Genomic DNA, 22,022 nt, shown 5'->3' with positions numbered 1-22,022 from the left:
ATACGCAATGGAATACTACTTGGCAATGAGAAAGAATGAAACCATGCCATTTGCAGCAACATGGATGGAACTGGAAGGTATTATGATGAGTGAAATAAGTCAGTCAGAGAAAGACAGAGACCATATGTTTTCACTCATATGTGGATCTTGAGAAACTTAACAGAAGACCATGAGGGAAGGGAAGTGGGAAAAAAATAGTCACAAACAGAGAGGGAGGGAAGCAAACCATAAGAGACTCTTAAATAGAGAACAAACTGAGGGTGGATAGGGGTGTGGGAGAGAGGGGAAAATGGGTGATGGGCATTGAGGAGGGCACTTGTTGGAATGAGCACTGGGTATTGTAGGTAAGCAATGAACCACGGGAATCTACCCCAAAAACCAAGAGCACACTTTACTCACTGTACGTTAGCCAATTTGACAATAAGCTAGATTAAAAAACAAAAAAAATAAAAAATAACTAAATTTTTTTAAAGGATATAGATGCAGAAGATTTGAACAATGCTATCAAATAACTTGACCTAATTCATTTTTATTGGACATTCTACCCAACAACAGCAGAATGCACATTCTTTCCAAGTGTATCTGAACATTTACTCAAATTGATCATGTTCTGGGCCAAACACCAAGTCTCCATATATGTAAAAGGATGCAAGCTATGTAAAGTACATTCTCTGTCTAATATTGAATTAAAGCAGAAATCAATAACTGATATATGAAAAATTCCCAAGTATTTTGAAACAAATGAACAAACCACTAAATGGCCCATGGACAAAAGAACAAATCAAAAGAGAAATTAAATTGGCAATGATTTCTTGGCTGTGACACCAAAAGCACAGGCAACAAAAACAAAAAGAGATAAATGGGGCTACATCAATCTTAAAACCTTTTGCACATCAAAGGAAACAATCTACTGAGTGAAAAGGCAACCTACAGAATGGGAGAATATATTTGCAAATCATGTATCTAATAAAGGGTTAATATCCAGAATATATAAAGAACTCCTACAACTTAACAACAACAAAAAACTCAAGTAGTCTGATCGAAAAATGACAAAGAATTTGAACAGACATTTCTCTAAAGATGATATATGAAAGCCAGCAAGCACATGAAAAGATGCTCAATATCATTAATGATAAGAAAAATGCAAATCAAAACCACAGTGAGATACCATTTCACATCTATTAAGATGGCTCCTATTTAAAAAAAGAAAAAGAAAAAGAAAAGAATGAGTGTTGACAAGGATGTAAAGAAATTAGAACGCTTATATACCATTGGTAGGATTATAAAATGTTGCAACTACTATGGAAAACAACGTGGAAGTTCTTCAAAATATTAAAAATAAGACTACCATACAAAAAGAGATTCATAAAGACAGAGAACAACCTGATGAGTGCCAGAGGGGAGACCATGGGGAGACGGGTGAGATGAGTGATGGGGACTAGAAGGTACAGGCTTCCAATTATGGAATAAATAAGTCACAAGGATGAAAGGAACAGCACAGGGAATATAGTCGATGGTATTGTAATTGTGTTGTCTGGTGACAGACGGTAGCTACGTTTGTGATGAGCAGAGCATAACATAGAGTTGTCAAATCACTATGTGGTACACCTGGAATTAAGGCAACATTGTGTGTCAACCACACTTCAACTTAAAAAAAAAAAAAGACTACTATATGATACAGCAATCCCACTTCTGTGTCTATATCCAAAAGAATTAAAGCAAATTTTCAAAGACATACTTGCCCACCCATGCTCACGGCAGCACATTCACAGTAGACAAGAGGTGGGAGCAACCCAAATGTATAAATGGAAGAGTAAATGGGTAAACAAAATTGGTATATACACACAACGGAATATTATTTAACCTTTTAGAGGAAGGAAGGAAATTCTCTCACACGCTACCACATAAATAAAACTTGAAGACAGGTGCTAGCTGAAATCAGCCAGTCACAAAAAGGCAAATGCTATATATTTCACTTATACAAAGTATTTAAAGTAGTCAAATTCATAGAAACAGAAAGTAGAATATTAATTATCAGGGCAGGGAGAGGAAGGGGATTTGTGTAACAGATACAGACTTTCAGTTCTGCAAGATGAAGTCCTAGAGATCTGTCTGTTTCACAAAAACAAAATGAACATACTTAACACTGTCAACTGTATGCTCAAAAATAGCTAAGATGGTACATTTTCTATGATATTTTTTTGGCACACAAAGCAAAAGAGGCAGAATGAGAATAGTGCTATATGAGAAAGACCCTACCAGCCACTGCTGTTTTTGAAGATGGAAGGGGGCCACAAGCCAAGGAATGCAGGCAGTTTAAAAGCTGGACAAGGTTAGGAAACACAGCACCCCCCTAGGGTCTCCAGATGGAATTAGTGCTGCTGATACCTTGACCTCAGCCCAATAAGACTGGTTTTGGATTTCTAACGTCCAGGGGTATATAATAAATTTGTGTTTTAAGCCCCTGGGAGTAGGGGGAGGAAATTAGGGTGTATTCTGAACTGAATGAAAATAAAGACACAACTTATAAAAACATGGGAGGCAAATTTATACATCTAAATACGTATCTTAGAAAAGAAGAAAGTTTTCAAACCAAAGACTTCAATCTGCATTTTAAAAGATAAAAAAAGAAGAGCAAACTAGACCCAACATAGGAAAAAAAATAAGTTAAAAAGATAGGAGCAGGGGCGCCTGGGTGGCGCAGTCGGTTAAGCCTCCGACTTCAGCCAGGTCACGATCTCGCGGTCCGTGAGTTCGAGCCCCGCGTCGGGCTCTGGGCTGATGGCTCGGAGCCTGGAGCCTGCTTCCGATTCTGTGTCTCCCTCTCTCTCTGCCCCTCCCCCGTTCATGCTCTGTCTCTCTCTGTCCCAAAAATAAATAAAAAACGTTGAAAAAAAAAAAAAAAGATAGGAGCAGACATCAATGAAATGAAAAACAGAAAACCATCATCAATGATCACAAGCTGGTTTTTAAGAACAACCAAATCAATAAACCATTAACCAGAGTGACCAGGAACAAAAAGGAGAAGACACAAATCACCAATATCAGGACTGAAGGATATAACATCACTACAGATTGAGCAGATACTAAAATGATGTTAAGAGAATGTTACAAACAACAGCATGCCCATAAATTCAACAACTTAAATTATATGGAGAAATTCCTTGAAAGACACAATCTGCCAAAGCTCACAAGAAGAAGTGGGTAACCCTAATAGCCCAAGATCTATTTTTAACCTATTTCTTAATTTAAAATTTTAATTGTAAATTTTAAAAACCAATAACTAAGATACAAAGCTCAAGAAAAAAGATAATATTAGTATTCTTGAGATGTGAGGGGGTGATTTCAGCTGTAAACAGTAGGTACCCCAGTTGAGAAGAATTTATGAAGTGATATAAATGGATATAAATTATGGAGTGACATATGGACAGTATTATGGCAAACATTGTAGGAGACATAAAAAACAAAGAAACAAACAAACAAAAAAATAAGACCCACATGCTGTCCCCAAGGAACTCATAGATGAGCTAGGAAGACCTAATTAATGTACAAGATACCATCAGAGAGCAAGAGGTTAAACACTGGGTATAGGAATTCTGAAAAGAGAATGTGGTGAGCTGAAGTATCCAGAGAGGGCTTCCTTGAGGAGGTGTATTTGACCTTGGCCTTAACAGGTAAATACTCTAGAAGATCCATAGGAACAAGAACAAAGAGAAGTAGTCTTTAAAATATGAAGCTTCAGAGAGTATGGAGGCCACCCAAATGAGACTCTCAGATCCCTGTGGACAGCATAATCGACCAAGAGCCCTAACTACAAAAGCCACCACTGCGTTCACAACAAAGTCACACTTTCCATGGGCTGCTCCCAACCAATGACTGAGTTAGCAGGGATATTAAAGCAGGCTCGCTCCGGTAAGACATGGGACTCTTCTGATAGGCCAGTTCAGTTGACAGAATCCCAGATAGGCTCGCCAATCCCCCTCAGAACTGCACAGCAGACTAAGATTGTTCCACTCAGCCTACCTTCTTTCCCTCTCTCCTTGACCTGAGAATCAGATCCCATTTCTATCCTAGACCCCTCCCATCCCTCACAAGTATTGTTCCTAACAAATTCTTGTAAAACTAATCTCATCTTAGCCTCTGCTTCTCAGAGGCTAAGACAGACCAACACCAAAGGAAAACGCCAAATGAAAAAAAAAAAAAAATGCAGTCCCTGCATTCAAGAGACTTAACATAAAGTAAAGAATATAAAAATGTATGTAAATAAATATGATATGGCTACAATAAGATAGATGCTAGAAGTGATTAGGAAAAAAAAATGTTTTAGGACACACAGAGAAGGAAATGACTAACTTTAACCAGTAAGATCAGTGAGGGTTTACCAAATAGATGATTTTTGAAATGAATCTTGAAGACAGATATAGTTTTAGCATATGGAAACAACAGAGGGGAGAGTCTAGGCCAATGAAAGGGCATGATGTTAAAGTACAGAGGGGAACCTGGGTGGCTCAGTTGGTTAAGCATCTGACTTCGGCTTAGGTCATGATCTCATGGTCCGTGGGTTCGAGCCCCGTGTCGGGCTCTGTGCTGACAGCTCAGAGCCTGGACCCTGCTTCAGATTCTGTGTCTCCCTCTCTCTCTGCCCCTCCCCTGTTCACACTCTATCTCTCGCTGTCTTAAAAGTAAATAAACATTTATTAATAAATAAATAAATAAATAAATAAATAAATAAATAAAGTACAGAGTATGTGTTGGCAAAGTTAAGTGATCGCATAACGATCTCATAAGGAAGGTTTTTACACAGGGATATATATTTCAGTCTGCCTTCAGAAAATAACTAGGATCAAATGTAAAGAATAGATTAGAGAAGAGAGAAAGGTCAAAAAATAGAGAAGTTAATACAGTAATCATGAGGAATAGTTAAGGAAGCCCAAAGTCAAGAATAGATGGGAAGGACCGTATGTGAGAACATCTTGGAGGCAGAATCCAAAACTTCTTAATTAATGGAATATGAGACATGAGAATCAAGGCGTAACCATATTAACTAACTCTAAAGACACTAGCCTGGGTGCTTGCAGAAGCACTAGCAACAGAAGATAAAGAACAGATTTGGGGTGGAGGAGAACACCAGTTCGGTGTTAGAAATACTGAGTCTATCCAGCTAGAGAGAATTCAAAAGCTGTTGGAGGTACTGGACTAATTACATGGGGAAATGCCAGTTAAAGATTTGTATTTGGGATTCCTCACACAGAGCTGATGACTGAACCTCTGACAACGTGTGCAAAGGCCCTAAAATGAAGTGTACGGCCATCACATAGAAAGGACCTGACGAACGTCTGCCTTCAATGTGAGGGAAGGGCCCCAGAAATGAGGCAGAAATCATCAGAGGTAGGAGGCGGGGCTGGGTCTCATGACTCAGAAGAGGGAGTAGAATCAAGGATCTGAGGCTTTTTACCATTTCTCCATCCACAGAAGCCCTCTCTGACACCCCCAAGGTGGAATGGGAGCCTGGCTCCCTGAGGCTTCTGTTACAGAGTCATACATGCCTTCACTGTGGCACTTACAACATTATTATAATTGCACATGTATGTATCTACCCGTTAGACTGTGAGCTCCTAGGCACTACAGATCCAAGACTTAAATACTACACAGAAGGATTTCAATAAATATTTGTTGAATGAATGAATGCATGCATTCAACAAATATTCAGCATGTACAGCTCTGTGTGCTAGATACTTCACAGGTCCCAAAGATACGTTGGTGAAGAAGACAGACAAGGACCTCACTCTTACAAAGCTTATTTTCTAGTGATGAGGGTAGCATTGGGGGACAGACAAGCCGCATTCAAACAAACTAATGACAAAGAAAATGTCATATTATCCTTCTATAAATACTAGAAAAGAAAGAGATCCAGTTGGCTATTGAGAGTGCTGGGGTGAAGTTTGGGTGCTGATTTAGATTGCATGGTCAAAGGAGGGCTCACTGAGGAAGTGGTGTTTGAGCCAGGGTCTGAATGAGAAGAAGAAAGCCATGCAGAGTCTGGGAGCAGTTCCCAAGCAAGTAGAAAAGTTTGTATTTCCTAAAGAGAAGATGTCAAAGGAACAGAACAAAGGCCAGTGTGAGTGCAGCTTGTGAGCAAAGGCACGCATGGAAAGAGATAAGGTCAGGGAAATAAGCAAGAACCAGATGGTGTGATACCAACATCATCTTGCAAGGCATGGGGGAAAAGGAATTTGGATTTTCTCGTAAGTGCTCTGGAAAGCTCCTATATGATTTTAAGCAGTAGAGTGACCTGATCTTAATTTATGTATTTGAAATATCATGTTGGTTGATGGATAGAAAACTGGATGGATGGATGGATGGATGGATGGATGGATGGATCAAAGGATGGGTGGATGGGTGGATGGATGGATGGATGGATAGAAGGATAGAAGGATGGATGGATGGATGGATGGGTGGATGTTGAGGAAATCTGAGAAGAAAGCACTGTGTGAAATAAGTTTTAGGAGGGATCAGAGAGAAGCATGTTTTCAGTGGAGAGGGAGGAGTCTGTGGAAAGGAAAGGGTCAAAGTTAAAGAGATTATGGCTAAAGCCAGGTGACAGAAGGGACCACAGGGGACGCAAGAAAGGGAATGGGAGAGAGGTCGGACGTGGAGGGGAGAGACAGCAAGAAGCGAGGAGAGCTGATAGAGGCCCCTGGGGCAGCCAGCCTCTCTGTGAGAGTGATGGGGATGGAATGGGGCGTAGAGCACGAGCACCGCTGAGTCAGGAAGGGCACCGATGCCCATGAGGGATGGATGAGACCAATCTGAGAAGCACAGAAGTTAGGATGTGGGGGCTGGTGGTGAATGCAGTCATCACGTGAGCTTGTGCAACTTTCTCGACATCGCTCAGAAGCCCACCCACAAGAGCAGAGGAAAAGCAGAAAATTGGCCTCAGGGAGCCAGGAGTGAGGACTCAGTGTACAACTGAGAATGTGTCGCTGCCATTAACTCAAAAAACACCCACTGAGCACCTCTCGCGTGTCAGGCAATGTCTCAGGTATTGGGGTAGGACATGTTCCCTATCCTCGCAGAAGCCATGGTGTCCGAGCTCGGGCTCCTGGAACAACAACCACAGACTGCATGGCTCGAACAAGACATTGTTTCTCACAGTTCTAGAGGATCGGACATCCAAGATCAGGTACCAGAGAGGTCAGGTTCTAGCCAGAGCCCTCTTCCAGGCTTGCAGAAAGTCACATGGCGGGGAAAGAAAGCTCTGGTCTCTCTCGCCTTATAAAGGCACCAGCACGGATGCCATCGTGAGGGCCCATCCTCATGACCTCATCTAAACCTAACTGCCACTTAAAGAAGCTCCATTTCTTAACAGCGTCACATCCAGGGTTAGGGTTTGCCTCATTCTGCTCGGGCTGCTACGACAAAACACCAAAGGCTGTGCAGCTTTAAACAACTCACGGTTCTGGAAGCTGGAAGTCTGAGACCAGGATGCTGGCACGCTCACGTAAGGGCCCTCTTCCGGGCCGCAGACTTCTTGCTGTGTCCTCACGTGGCAGAAGGATCAAAGGAGACCCATGGGTGCCCCTCATGACCTAGGCACCTCGAAAAGGCCCCCCCTCCTAAGACCTTGGACATTAGGATTTCAACCTAGAAATTTGGAAAGGACACCATCAGTCCATAACACACAGATCGGGGCGGGGGGGGGGGTGGGGAGGGGCGGGTGCCAGAAGCAAGCCTGCAACGTCCAGCCAGTGTGACACATGCCACAAGGAGGGTGAACTGGGATTCTTTGGAGGCACCGAGGAGGGGCGCCCTACCCAGCCTTGGAGGTTTAGGAAGCTTTCCCATTGGAAGTGACTTCGGGGAACCCAGGAGGGTAAACCAGCAAGACGGCCAGGGGCGGAGGGAGGATAGACAAGAGTGTTCGGGCTGCAGGGTAGAAGACCACGTGGTGCAGCTGGGGATACAGGCTGGAGGCACGAATAGGGTTCCAGATGCAAAGAGCCCCATGTCATGGTAGAGCATTTGATCCTGAAGAGGACGGTCTGTGGAAGGGGGTTAAGCAGAGTCAGGCAACATCGATCTTGGATTAAGAGAGACCCTTCCGGCTACGGAGTGGACCGAGGGAGTAGAAGCCCAGAAGGCAAGCTTGAAGTTAAGTAAAGATATTTCTGTATCTCCCAGTTCAAAACAACGCCCCCCCCAGCGGGTCAACTCGAGAATGTTAAAGATAAAGAAGGTAATAAAGATAAGACAGGGTGTGAACCTGAATGCCGGCCTCAGAGCCCAGACAGGTGTGCAGATAGCAAGGCTTTATCTGTAACACTGTCTCACTTTCCTTTTACACCTCCTCTTACAAAACCAGTAGCATGGCTTTTTGTCTTTTTCTTTATTTATCATTTACAGTGATAAGCATCTTTTTTGTTCTATTAAATAAACTTGCAAAACGCTCTGGAGTCTTGATGCTGAAAGGCTGGTCCGCTTTCCACGACCCCATAAGTCCACATCACCACATCAGCATCATCTGCATCTTTATTAAAAAAACAAATAACAAAAAACCCTTTCATGAGCCCCACCCGTGGCTCAAAATTGACACCCGTGGCGGGGGCGGGAAGGGGTCGCTCAGGAATCTGTATTTTAACAAGATTCGCAGGTTAGTCTTCTCAGCCTGCCTTGACAAAATACCACAAACTGGGGGACTCAACACAGCAAAAAGTTACCGACTCACAGTTCGGCAGTCTAGAAACCTGAAATCGACGTGCTGGCAGGGCCATGCTCCCTCCGAAGGCGCTAGAGAAAGACGCTGCCTGGCCTCTCTCCCAGAATCTGGGAAGAAGCTCTTCCAATCTCTGCCTCCGTCTTCCCATGACCTCTTTCCTCCGTGCGTCTGGGTCTTCAGAGGGCTTTCCCCCTGGATATCTGTGTCCAAATTTCTTGTAAGGACACCAGTCAGCATCCACACCCACCCTAATCCAGTACGATCTCATTTTAACTTGATTACATCTGCAAGGACCCTATCTCCAATCAAGTCACATCCATAGGTACCAGAAGTTAGGAGTTAGGAACATAGCTTTCTGGGGAACACAATCCAACCCACAATTGTTCCCAGGTAAGTTTATGGCACTGGGAATGTGGAGCATCTAGGAACTTGGATGACAGATCCCATTAAGGCACAAGTCCACCATAGCTACCTAGCACCCTGAAATGCTGGGGTTTGACCTTGGGGGGTGGGGAGGGGAGGGAGAAGGAGATGTGGGCAGGAGGTGAAACACAAGGAACCCTCTCTGGAACATACACAAGTGCCATGGGCTCCATATTTCAGATCAACCCATCAGTTCTCCACCCAGTTTACTTTCCCGGAGACACGGTCAGAAAAAATCCACAGAACAAATAAAAGACATCTTATTTTTACCTTAGAATTGAAACCAGAAGGAGAAGCCTTTTTCAGCACGTGAGTCACCTAGAATACGGATCTTGGTGTATAAGTCTGCCTATTTTATAGACTAAAATGGACCCACATTCATTTGTGTACAGGGTGGCACTTTCAGGGACTGAATGTTTTTGCAAGTTCTGGAGCCAAATCACCTAATTCAACTCCTGGCCCTGCCGCTTACTAAGTGACCATAGGCGATGTACATAAGCCTCAGTTCCCTCGTCTGTAAAATGGGCACAAAAATAGTAACTACCCGATGGGATTAAATGAGATAATACATGGAGAAATCTTGTCATATAATCAATGTCTAATACGTGTGACTTATTTTTCCTATAGCATCTCTACCCTGGTTGTTTTTGACAAACGTGTACCTGATGGAACTTGGCTTTGCAGCTTTGGCTGTTAGCACTATTCTTCCATGAGACTCTGTAACTGGAAACCTAAAAATTTATGAACCATCGCTTTCCCCTCGTATCAATGAATCAAGTCAAAACGATCTCGAGGCTACGAAGTATGTTTTGGAAGACACTGCTCTTGACAAACCAAAGCACTAATGTACTTCCTCGAGGACTGCAGACGAATGGCTGAGTTTTAGAGTATGCGTTCATTTCACTCTCAGGAGCCTACTTAAAAACTGCTGTTTACTGAAGAGTTGTATTAAACGTCCCACGAAACGGAGTATGATTTACTCACACACGATGTGTGTGATGAAATAACGATGTTGCTTTTGACTCCCTTCTCCCCAAACTCAGTAGAATCCAGTTAGCACATCACCGGGTTAAACAAACAGGAAGTTGCCAACCGTGATCAAGAAACTCGGAGTTAGTGGCAAAGGCTTTGGGTCGGTTTGTTTGTTATCGAAAATCACATGGGTCGGTTTGAGAAAAGTATGTAGAATGGAAGTCCAACAGCCGCCCGGCACAGCGTCCACACGGGCTGCTGTGGATGTTGCTGCTGTGTTGACTCACGGCATCATCAATCATAAAAATCAAAACCGACACATCAGACAAAGGGCCAAGGTCTTCCAGAAGGCTTGTGTCTCGTCCTTTTAACATTGCCATCCACGTCATGGTGCCATGGCCTCTGGTATCAGAACGACAGAGGGGACTTAAATCATGTCTTTTCCCAAGCAAAGGCATCACCTAGGCGGTTTTCTACCCACGTTTCAATGACCCACTTTCTGCTGGGGGCCAGATGAGCCGGTTACACAACACCACAGATGTTTATTTCCCTGGTTGATGTTTGCGCAAAATAACGTCCCCGTACTGAAATCAGGTTGCCCATGGAGGCTGATGCATTATGGCCAGAGAAGTAGGCTCGGTGCCAGGGTTAAACCGGACACACGCTAGCTTCCTGAGCTGTCGGGTGTTTTGCAAGCTCTTTTCTGTCCGTGGCACTGTGCGGGGCGGTGTGCGAGGCAAATTAGGTGTGAGTGTTCTCTGTCCTCTAGGGCCTGTAATCCAATGCCGTATGCGCTCACACGTGCAGCACAATTATTCTTTGTGATTTTGTCACTACGCTACCCGCTGCTTGCTTCGCGTGTCGTGTCTCTGCCCCTCACCTTCCCTCAACCCAGCGATCCCTCAGGGGAGCTGTGGAGCCCGAATTCTGATTTGCCATAATTAAGGCGAGCAGGCAAGAGGTGAATGATCCATTGAAGTGAATCCACTCTGTTTTGGTTTGGTTTTTAATGTCTGTTATTTATTTTTGAGAGAGGGAGAGTGCGAGCGGGGCAGGGGCAGAGAGGAGGGGGGCACAGAGGATCCGAAGAGGATCCACGCTGACAGCAGAGAGCCCCACGTGGGGCTCGAACTCACAAACCATGAGATCACGACCTGAGCCCAAGTCAGACGCTCAACCGGCCGCACCACCCAGGTGCCCCAGAGCAAATCCACTTTCCAAGCGCCTTTTGTGTGTGCCTGCCGCAGGTTGGGCGTTTTGATATGTCACTGGCATCGGAGTGAACGGGGTACATGGGTCACGAGGAGCTGTCACCATTTCTCCCCGGGGTGCTGAAGCGGGCACGTGTGAGGGAGCGCAGAGGAACTCAGGGCAGGGGGAGGCCCCAGAGGATGAGTCTAGGCAAAGAGATAAAGGGGAACTGAGACCAGGGGGCCAGGCAGCAGCCGGCCGAGCGAACGAGGAGGCCGGGGCAGCCGGGGCAAGACAAGCAGGGCAGGTGCGTAGAAGCCCAGGGCAGGCGGTGGGCCTGGAGCTCAGGATGTGCGGGAGAGGAAACCAGAAGCACGTTCCTGGGCCAGATCCCAGCGGGGCCCAGAGGCCTCGCGAAGAAATGAGGCCTCCACCCTGAAGACAGCGGACATTTTCCTCCGGGCGAGGGGCAGATTCTCCTTCTAGAAACTGCCCCAGGGGATAACGGGCAAGAACTCCCAGAGGAGTGCAAGAACGGAGGCGGGAAGACCCCAGAGAGAGACGGTGGCCTGATCCGAGGAGGCCTCAGGGGGCCCGACTGAGAGGCGGCAGGGCGGAGGGACAGGCCTGAAGGCTCCAGATAGTTGGATGAGTCTCGGAGAGCAGTCGGACGTGGGGTGAACACTACGGTAAGCCCTGGGGGGGGGGGGGGGGGTGGATATTACTAGACAGCAGTTAAGTAAGGGACGACCACATCCCCGTCGCTCTTTTCCTCTTCTAAGAGGCTTCTGGCCGTGGTGTGTGAGAGGGAGGGAGGAGGGCCTTAAGAATTCCAGCGTCCGGCTCCCAAAACCTGCTCCCAGTGCACAGCTGCGGCTGCCCTCTCGGCACCTGGCCCCGTTTGTCAACCTGCCCCAGACTGGCTCTGCGCAGAAGGTCAGTGCCAAGAGCCACCCTCCACCTCTGCTCGCTTCTGGCCGCCCCGCGGCCCGGCGGCCTTCTCTGGGGCCGCGTCACAGGACCTGAGCTTCGGGGCGTCTGAGGACGGGCCCTCTGCCCGTCTGGCCCGTGCCCACCCGTCGTGCACTGGAACAGCTTCTGCGACCGGCGCCCGGACCCCGGACCCGCTAAAACGGTGACTTCGAGCCCAGAGGCTCACGGGGTCCCTGCGCCCGGCTGAAGCGTGCGGCGTGAGCTGTTCGTGCAGTGGGAGTTGGGCCCGGAAGGCCAGGTCCGTTCCCTCAGGTAACGTCTACTAAGCACCTACTGCGTGGGACACACCGAGGGGCATCAGAGCATCGGAGGCGTGCTGGAGGAGGCCACCCCAAAGGAGCGTGGGAAACGAGGCAGACAGAGGCAACGACCAGGCAGGGACGCGCCAGCCCGGCCCAGACATTGGTCACAGACACCAGGCGCACTCTTCATCGTTGACACGCAATTTTCAGCGGTCGGGTGTTCGGGAGCTTTCAACGCCAGTTGTTAGGCCGTGAGAGGACGTACGCCACAGAAATCGGCCAGTCCTACAAATGCGGCCTCTCCCATCCCACACCTCACCCATCTCCTTGAAGCCCTACAATCCCTGCCCCCTTCTCCCCTCCCCGGGTTCTGGGATCCATCAGACAGCGTGCAGGACAGCAGGCCACGTCACTGGGGAGCCTGGCAAACTGTGTGGAACCTCGGGTTAGCTTTGGGGCTTGACGCTATGAGCAGCAGAGGACTGGGATGTGGGGGGACCCTGGCTTCCCACCCCCCCCCCCAACGCTCAGCCGTAGAAGTAGGGGGGCTCAGTTCTGTGGCTGCAGGTGGCGAAGGAAGCGTGGCTGCGTGGGGTCAGGTTGGTCTGTCACAGTCCAAGAGGAAACTGAGGCAGGGTGGGCAGCGGGGGCCAAGCCAACGTCTCCATCACCTTCTACTGCGAGGACTTATGACTCCATGCCTCCACCTCCCCATCTGTACAATGGGGACACTGCCATCTGCTCAACAATGGTTGGGACTAAGGGATGTAAGGTGTGGAGCACTATCACGGCGGGCACAGAGTAAGCCCCTTGCAGCAGAAGCTGACCGGGCTGCTGGTCCTTCCCGATATCCTCACGGGAGGAGCGGGAGATCGTCCCGGTGGACTCATCTGAGTCTCCCCTTTCCTTCCTCTTGTTTTTACTTTTATCCCGTGACTAGACTGGACTTCCAAAACTCCCTGGCCGAGAGCTCCCTAAGGATCTCAATCATCAAAATCTTCTGGAAACCCCTTAAAACCCGGATCCGGACTCGCCGAACAGTATGTTGGCCAACCCAGGAACGTGCTTGTTCCGAAAGCTCCCCGGGGATCCCACTGGTGACCTAGGCTGGGAGCCTCCCACCCCCACGTCGGGGCTCCAGAGGCCAGGCACCGTGACCACTCAAGGTGGCCAATGTCTGAAGATAGGGATGATCCTTTTAGTTAGAGGTGGTTTTAAATCTGGGAATCAGACCTTGCAATAAACAAGTGTGTGCCTTCTGACAAAGTAATGCAAACCAATAACAGCCTCCAATAATGCTATTTTTAAAAGGCTTTAAATAACTTTTTCAATGCAAAACAACCCACTCAGGCAGACTTAATTCGTTTTATGGGCCAGCTGAACCGCTAGGGCTCTGAGAGCCTCGCCGCATCGCCAATCAGAGCTGTATCATCTGTCCCCACTTGGGTGACCGGTGCTGCGGGGTTCAACCAATAGGTTCCACATGGTCCCCACCAAAAGGACGTGATCTATGTAGCCCCCTCTCCCCAGCTTTGGGACAGCGGCTGGCACGGTCTAACAGAACTGCCCGTGCTCTTAACTGTACTGTTTCATGCACCAGAAAGTTCTTCTTCTGAGCCTCTGCCTCCTGGCGAAGCTGGAGATAAATTCGGCCGATGCATTGTCCCTGATAAGTTAACGTTACAGGCTCCGCAAGGGTGACCTCAAATCCACACTGCGATTACCAGCAGTTCAGCCAACGCCGTGAGCTTCATAGCCCACTCGCTGCCTTTTAATTAAAATTCCAAGTTGGTGTTTTTGTTTGCAAAGGAAGGATGGAGCCCATGAAGGTCACTCAGTCCAGGCGCTGCTGGGAGGAACGCCTGGCTGCACATTTACACTTCAGCAGTTCCTGGGAGGGCAGCGCGCTGCGGCAGGAAGGATTTCTAACAACTTCCAGAATGTTTTCCAGATATAAATAGCCTCTACGGCATGATATATTCTAGCAGGAAAGACGGGAACAAAAGTAGGTTATTGACTGGCAGATGCCTGCCTTCCAGCGGGCACTGGATCATCAGCACTGGGCTCCTTCCAGCTATATTTAGCATCCGCATTAATGTACTGCCGAACAATGCCCTTTAGAAAAGCCACATAAATCAGAGGAGGGAAGATTGCTAAAATTTATGAAGCAATCACCGTGAGCAACCCCTGGGCACAATCGCCGTGATAAATACCTTGTTAAGCCCCCTGCCCATCCCCACCTTATGTTTCTTGTTAACACGAGGGGTCCCTGACGGAGCGCTGCCCCTTCCCAAAGGAGAAGCCATCTGCATTTCGGAGCCATACAGCAGCCTGTGCCCAACCCAACCTGACAAAACCACTCTCACAATTACAGCGATGGAGGGCCCTGGAAGCGAGCAGTCTCCCCCGGATTTTCCAGGGTGATCTCAATTTTGCATCGGCACTCTGTTCTTTTGAACAGCAAAAATCGTTCACTACAGAAGCAAATAGGTTTTCACGGTCGCTCCCCGGCAAAACGTTCCACGGAAGAAATGGCACCGTTCGGAAGACAATCCTTTGTTGGACTGTGCTCCCTGGTTCAGGGCCCAGAAATCAGGATCCATCCTTGGTTTGAACTCCCCTATTTTGAAAATGGAAGCGAAGAGTCCTCTCCCCAAGAGAGATCCAGCCAGGCCACAGGAGAAGCCACTCTTGGGTCTGACACGAGGCGAGCTCACCAGGACCCCGCGTTGCCTCAGAAGGAGAACCGATTGGTAATTACACTGGTTGGTTCTGGCCACTGATAGGACAGCCGACTCCGTAGCAGGCACGCAGGGACGTGGGTAAGGGTGAATCTGAAACCAGCTCAGTCGCTTCCTGAGTGGTCTTGGGCAAAATCCTCCAGCCCCTCAGGCTGTCTGTTCCTCATGTGTAAAACGGAGACACTAAGAATACAAACCAAAAGGCGTTGTCTCGAAAATAAAAAGAGCGAGTGCACACCAAGGCATTTATCACGGTAACTGGCACAAAGTGCTAGAGAAATACTAGGTCTTATTATGCCAGTCGTCGATCCCCCGAAGGGAAGAGAGAGTGATAGAAATAGGGAGATTTTGCAAACCTGGACTCCTGAGCTCTGCCTTCATCACCTCAAAGCCAGCGGATGTAGGGTAGGTGGGAGAGGACAGAGTTGTCTACCACTTTGCCATTGAGAATACTACTCATCCACTGAAATATGAACTAAGTACCCACCGTGCGCTACGTATTGTATGAGGAGGGTCATGCCTTTGCCTTCGTCTTCCCTCTCACAAGACAGGATTGGGTATTCTGACCTATGCTGCGAGATTATAATGAAATAAATCCAGTCCACTCATGGATTGGTCGCATTCACACAGATCACTTTTATTTTTCATGGCGGTAATGTGGGTATTATTCATGGCGCGTAATTTTCGGAAATAACTGAGATGTTAGTGTAACTGGGACAAAGCAAAGACCTTTTGTGTGTTAAATAAGAAGAGACTCAAAAGGAGTGATTTTTCACCTCAAAACTTTAGTGGTTTTTTTTTTTTTAACCATTTCGGCACACCCTTAGAGCAAGATGTCACTGTTGAACCGAATAGCGCTACGAAGTTATGAGGAAGGTCCTTTGCTGAACGTAGCCATGAGTGAAGGTGGGTAATATGCTAAGATCTAGGTACAAGAGGATGAAAAGGTGCCTCAGCTCCCCCCTCAAGACAATGGAATTGGCTGGTGCGTGAAAAGAACAGGGATGACAGAGCCCACATTCAAATCCTAACTCTCCAGCTCTGTCACTGTGTGAGTCACTTGAAGCAGATCACCCAACCTCTGTAAGCTTTAGTTTCCCCATCCATACAAATGCACATAATGAGACCTAAGTCCAGGGTTCTCGTGGGGATTAGATGAGGGAACGTATCGAAAGAACCTGGCATTTTAGAGATGTGGAATACAAGAAGCGTCTTCCTCCCTGGAGAACAGGCCGCTCCCCTCCTGTCTCGTCCCCACCCCCAGGTGAGTGAGAAGTCCCCTCTCACCAGGTGAGTGAGAAGTTTAGACCAAGGCCAATCACAGGTGTGCCCTCCTCTCCTCCAGACGCCATCTTTCTAGTGATGAACTCAGATTAATAGGAACGTCAAAGCAGTGTCTCACTTTGGCTTCTGCCCTCACCACTCTCCTGAAACTCTGCAAGACCTTTGAATCTCCAAAGCCGGTGGCCTTTGGCTGAGATTCATTTTCCTCCCTTTTTCTGGTAACACTTGACACTGGCTGATTTTCATCTCGAAATCCTTTACTCTCTGGTTTCTATGATATGATACTGCTCTGGGTTTCCTCCTGCCTACACGATACTTTCCCTCCTGTCTACATTACAGGCTCCACTCGTCTTCTGGTTTGCAAATGTGGGATGCCCCAAAGTTTCTAGAGCTCTCCTCTTTCCATCTCTCCACCCTCCCCTATATCGGTCTCATTCGTTTCAATGGCTTCAACTTTGTCTTCCTAAAATCATGGCTCCTGGGCCTGCTTCTGTGGCTCTGACGTGTTTTCTAAGCCCTACATAGGGGTTGAATACCCAAATACCTACAGAAGCCAGGCAGGAAATATAAATAATATATATACCAGGCTGGTGTATAAATATAAATATAAATATAAATATAAATATAAATATAAATATAAATACAAATACACCCGGCTGGACTCGAGGGAGTGGTGGAGACTGTTGCAAAGCAGAAAGCACGTTCTTCACTCTCAACTCAAGCCAATTGTTGTCTTGCAAGAATGAGGGCCCAGTGATTCCAAATCTTAAGATTTTTCCAAAAGAAGTCAAAAATGCAGATTTTTTAATAAGCCGTTAATTAACGACTAATTCAGCTGTTTTTTATATAAACTTATTTATTTATTTATTTTGAGAGAGAGAGAGAGAGCACAAATGGGAGGGGCAGAGAAAGAGGGCGACAGAGTTTTCTAAGTGGCCTCGATGCTGACAGCTGAGAGCCCAATGCGGGGCTCAGACTCGTGAGCCAGGAGATCATGATCTGAACCAAAGTCAAACACGTAACTGACTAAGCCACCCAGGTGCCCCTCAGCTGTTTTTAAGTCATGCAGCTTACCCAGCGCGGGACAAACAAACTCCTTCTGAAAGCCAAGTGTGGCTCATGAGCAACCGATTTGCCATTGTATTCTAGACCCACAAGTTTAACTATTCATTTTAAACTTCATTTGGAAGCCTTGCTGGAACCTCAACTTTAACGTATTCGAAAGTCACCACAATCTTCCCTAACACAGCCCCTCTTACTGGTCTACACTTCAAATATTACCAGTTCCATTCTCCCAAGGACCCAGGTTTTGAAACCTCTGCATCACCTTCAACTTTTTCTTCGCTTTCCTCTCAACTGACCAGCTCGGCTGTATTACCTTTGCAAACAGTCTTGAACCTACATCCCCATTATATTCCCGTCGTCACCACTAGTCCTTCACCGAAATACTGCAGTAGACAGTGTCCCCACCTCTGTCTCTCCCCATCTTAATCTGTCTAATCACACTGGCAGATTGACTTTCCTAAAGGACACCTTTTCACGTCACTCCCCCCTTCAAAAGCTTCACGGCTTCCTATCACCTCTGAACTTTAGTATATCCTTCTCCACCTGACACTCAAGAGCCCCCATAATCTAGGACAGATACGACCAGTTGTCCTCGAACATCCATTCTCTCCTCCTTCCACGGCAAAAGAACCCCCAATGTGTTGCTGGAGATGTAGACACCTAAAATAAAGAGTGTATTTCACAGGACCCCTTGCGGCTAGGTGAGACCATGTGACTAAGTTCTCGCCAATGGAATGCGTGTGAAGTTCTATGCAGTAGTTTCTGGGAGGCTCTCTAAGAGATAGGACACCTATGCCTCTACCACCTGCTCCTTGGTCCCTTTCTTCACCCTGATGTCTACCATATGATGCTGCAGTCTTAGACCACCAACGAAAGTCCCACACAGTGGAGTAAGAAGAGAGACAGAACCAGGGCACCATACCAGCCCTGGGGACCATTGGACTTCACAGATTTATATCCTGTTGAGCCGTTGTTACCGTTGGCTTTCTGCCACCCTCAGCCAAGCTTAATCCTCACTATTACGGATCTCACCTAACGTGCCCCTTCTCGCTCCCCTGACCACAGCCTATCCACCGTTCAAGGCAAGCTATACACATCGACCCTCCTATCCTACCCCTCTGCTTTTTTCCGCGCTATACCTGATTGCTTTTCTCTTACTGAAAGTCTATCCCCGTCTCAAGACCCAGCTCATGTCCCCACTTTCACTTCCATCAAGTCATTCTTCGTCCCCCAAGAGCACATGACTTCTCTCTCTAAATCCTGTCAGCAGTGAACTTACTCCTCTCACATTATACTTGTTGCAACACATACACACACACACACACACACACACACACACACACACTGCTTGCCCTGTGCAGATGAAACAGGGTGAGTCCCCGATACCACGTGTTTAGGTGAACTGAGGAAAGTCAGCCACGGGAGAGCAACAAACAGCTGAGGGGTGTGCACAGAGGGCGTCTCCTCACAGGTCTCAAGGTGACAGGGGACAGAGAGGTCTTGCGGGCAGGCTCTGTGTGCGGATGACCTGGTGTTCGATGCACCAGCTGGAAACACCATCTCCACATCGCTTCTTAGAGCCCCGTGGCTCCAGATCTCAGGACCAAGTGATTGCACACTTTCCCTGGCTCTCCCCCTGCCTTGCTCCTTCCCTACCGTCCCCTGGTCAAGGACGGCCCTGAGTTAAACGCCTGACGAATGGGCCGTTTGACTTCCTTATCGTTGATCAGAAGCACATTTGAAAACTTCTGCCTCGGACATCGTCTCGACCGCACCTCAATTCCACAAACGCTTCTAGATTTGTTCTTTTGGAACCTGCCTCTGAACGACAGTAAGAATAGCCCGGCTTGGCAGAGGGTCCGGGTTCGGATTACATGACATATGGCCCTGTTGGATGCCAGCCACGCTGTCAGATCACCCGGGGGGCTGGTCTTGGTGCCTGGGAGCCGCTTACCTGAGAACCCCCATCACCCCTCTCAGCAGATACCTCTAGCAAAAGATGACATTTGAATGTAAACAGCAAAGACGAGAGTTGGGAAAGGAGACAGAAATATCGGCTCCCTCCAGGCCCCGGGCTACCCTAGACTGAGCCTGCCAGGGAGTCGGATGCTCGCTTCCGACCGAACCCGCCCTTGCTGCTCTCGGGGTGACATCTGTTCTCTCAGGAACGGCTCAGCTTTTCAGCAGGCCGCGCGGGAGGTTTGCGCCGCCTCCGACAGGAGAGGCCCCTTGCCCCGGACTCTGTCCTCCCAAATGCCCAGCTTAGGCTTCCAAAGCACAATTCAGAGCCGAGGGGGACCGCGGGCGGGAAGAAAGGAGACAGCCGTCCACGTCGCGGGCCTGACGTGAGGCATCCCCAGCAGGGAAGAAGGAACAGGGCACGGGGAGGGGAGAATGGTGAGGAGCTGGTGTCCCTCAGTTAAAAACAAGCGTCCCCGTCAGGTACCGAAGGCCAGCCCGTCCATGGCTCTCTCACCCCTCAAAGCAAACCTCTGATCCTGGCTATTGATTCTACTGTCACTGCAGACACACGGCATTTTTCCAGGCACTTTCAAAGGGATTCATGCAGACCTAGACCTTGGCTCGGACCTTGGGTTTGTTGTTTCTTAACCGGCCCTCCGCTTTTATTGTTTTTGCCATTTTTCTTTTTGTGGGCTACTTGAAACTTCCTCTTTATTTTCGTTAACTTATTTCATCTTCTGCTTGTTTCTTTTTCTAGGGGCAACAAGAAGTGTTCGAGCCTCGGGTGCCATGGGATGGTGCCCCTGAGATGTCTCAGATCTGCAGTCAGCAGACGTGTTCGGTCAAGAGCCACACAGTAAGTGTGCCTAGATTCGGCAGGCCACGTCGTCTGTGTCAAAACTACTTTCTGTAGCTGTTGTAGCATAAAAGCAAGCTGCCCGAGATGGTACAGAAACAAACAGGCATGCTCGTTTGCCAGTGACACTTTGTTTGCAAAAAAACAGTCGGCAAGCAGATTTGACCTGTGGGCCATCGTTTGCCGATGCCTGCGCTAAATCCAGAGCTGATCCAGATGTGGAGACCCCAAGAAAAGAGCCAAGCAAGGAAACTAATCTCATCAGCCTTTCCACCAGGCACCCATTCCTATTCCCAACCTGCTAAGAGTTACGCAACCTCTTTGCTCACATCTGGGTCTCTTAGGAACCCCATTTATGGTCCTCAAGAATCACCCAGAACTCTGCTAGTCAGACCACAGACAACGTTTTCATTCTCATCCGTTAGCACCGACCCTGCACGTGCCCTGGTTTTCATCTCCACCCAGGGCCAGGCCATGGGTTTTATTTCTGGACAAAGTGCTAGTGGGAGCATAAAGGGACACGGCAACAAAAATTTACCCGCGGCGTCACAAACGAATTCACAAAGGCAACATAGGGACTGGGGCTCTGCCGGGCCAAGAAGGAAAAAACGTACATCCCAGGTAGAGGAAAGAAATTAGTAAATAGAAAACCCGTACAATAAGATTTTGATTTTAGAAAGATGGTTTCAATATGGTGGAGTAGAAGAGGGTGGGACCAGAGCAAGGAGACAAAACAACGAGCTGTTACAAGATCCCAGGCAAATTAGGACAAAGATCCCAACAAAGGGACGTCTCTTTCATAGCAATAGCAGCACATCAAGTAACGGTGGATCTTACAGTCAACAGCGTGTGTTGAAAACACAGTAGAAAATCAAATCACAGTCGAGCCGGTGCTGTGGACTGAATCAGTGCGTTTTCCCAAAGTTCCTACGTTGAAATCTTAACCCCCAGGGTGGCGATGGTATTAGGAGACAGGGTCTTTGGACAGTTATCAGATCACTAGGGTGGAGCCCGCATGATGGGATCAGTGCCCTTACAGGAAGAGACGCTTCCTCTCTGGCCTCTCCATGTGAGGATCCAATACGAAGTCAAGAGGTCAGCAGTCCGCAAACCAGGGAGGGGACACTTACCAGACACCAATCTGCCAGCACCTCGATCTTGGACTTTCCAGCCTTCAAAAATGTGAGAAATAGGTGTTTGTCGCTTAAGTCACCCAGTCTAGGATATTTTGTTGTAGCACCCAACCAACACAACTGGCAAGTCATCAGATATGAACAGTTTCTATCGTAATATTGAAAGAATGGAGTGATCAACGGAACAGGGGCAGTGGGAGAGGGGATGGGCATTGGTTAGGGTTAAGAATAGATTAACCATAGGGTTAGATAACATTTAGGTTAGGATTAAAATTAACAGCTTGGCGCAGAATCGAGGCTATCACTGGTTCACTTCCCATTTGAAAACATGATTCGAAAGACTCTTGTAATCTCTCTTACTTCACCAATTCTAAGACGCGCTGTTTTTCGCATTTTACGTATCTACTTTTACACATTTATTTTTCGCACCACTGCATGTAGGAG

At 47.6% G+C, this 22,022-nt stretch overlaps 1 long non-coding RNA gene across 1 annotated transcript; it reads left to right on the top strand.

Annotated features, from left to right (window-relative positions):
- The first annotated feature begins 11,527 nt into the window (after positions 1 to 11,527).
- LOC122214493 lies at positions 11,528 to 21,816 on the top strand. Its single transcript, XR_006199906.1, has 2 exons — positions 11,528 to 11,991; positions 20,347 to 21,816. It is a non-coding gene; the product is annotated as an uncharacterized LOC122214493 (long non-coding RNA).
- The last annotated feature ends 206 nt before the right edge of the window (positions 21,817 to 22,022 follow it).

The sequence above is a fragment of the Panthera leo genome, chromosome A1 (assembly GCF_018350215.1).
Source record: "Panthera leo isolate Ple1 chromosome A1, P.leo_Ple1_pat1.1, whole genome shotgun sequence".
NCBI lineage: Eukaryota > Metazoa > Chordata > Mammalia > Carnivora > Felidae > Panthera > Panthera leo.
The sequence above is the reverse complement of the archived record's forward strand: the minus strand, read 5'-3'. Positions and strand labels throughout refer to the sequence as shown.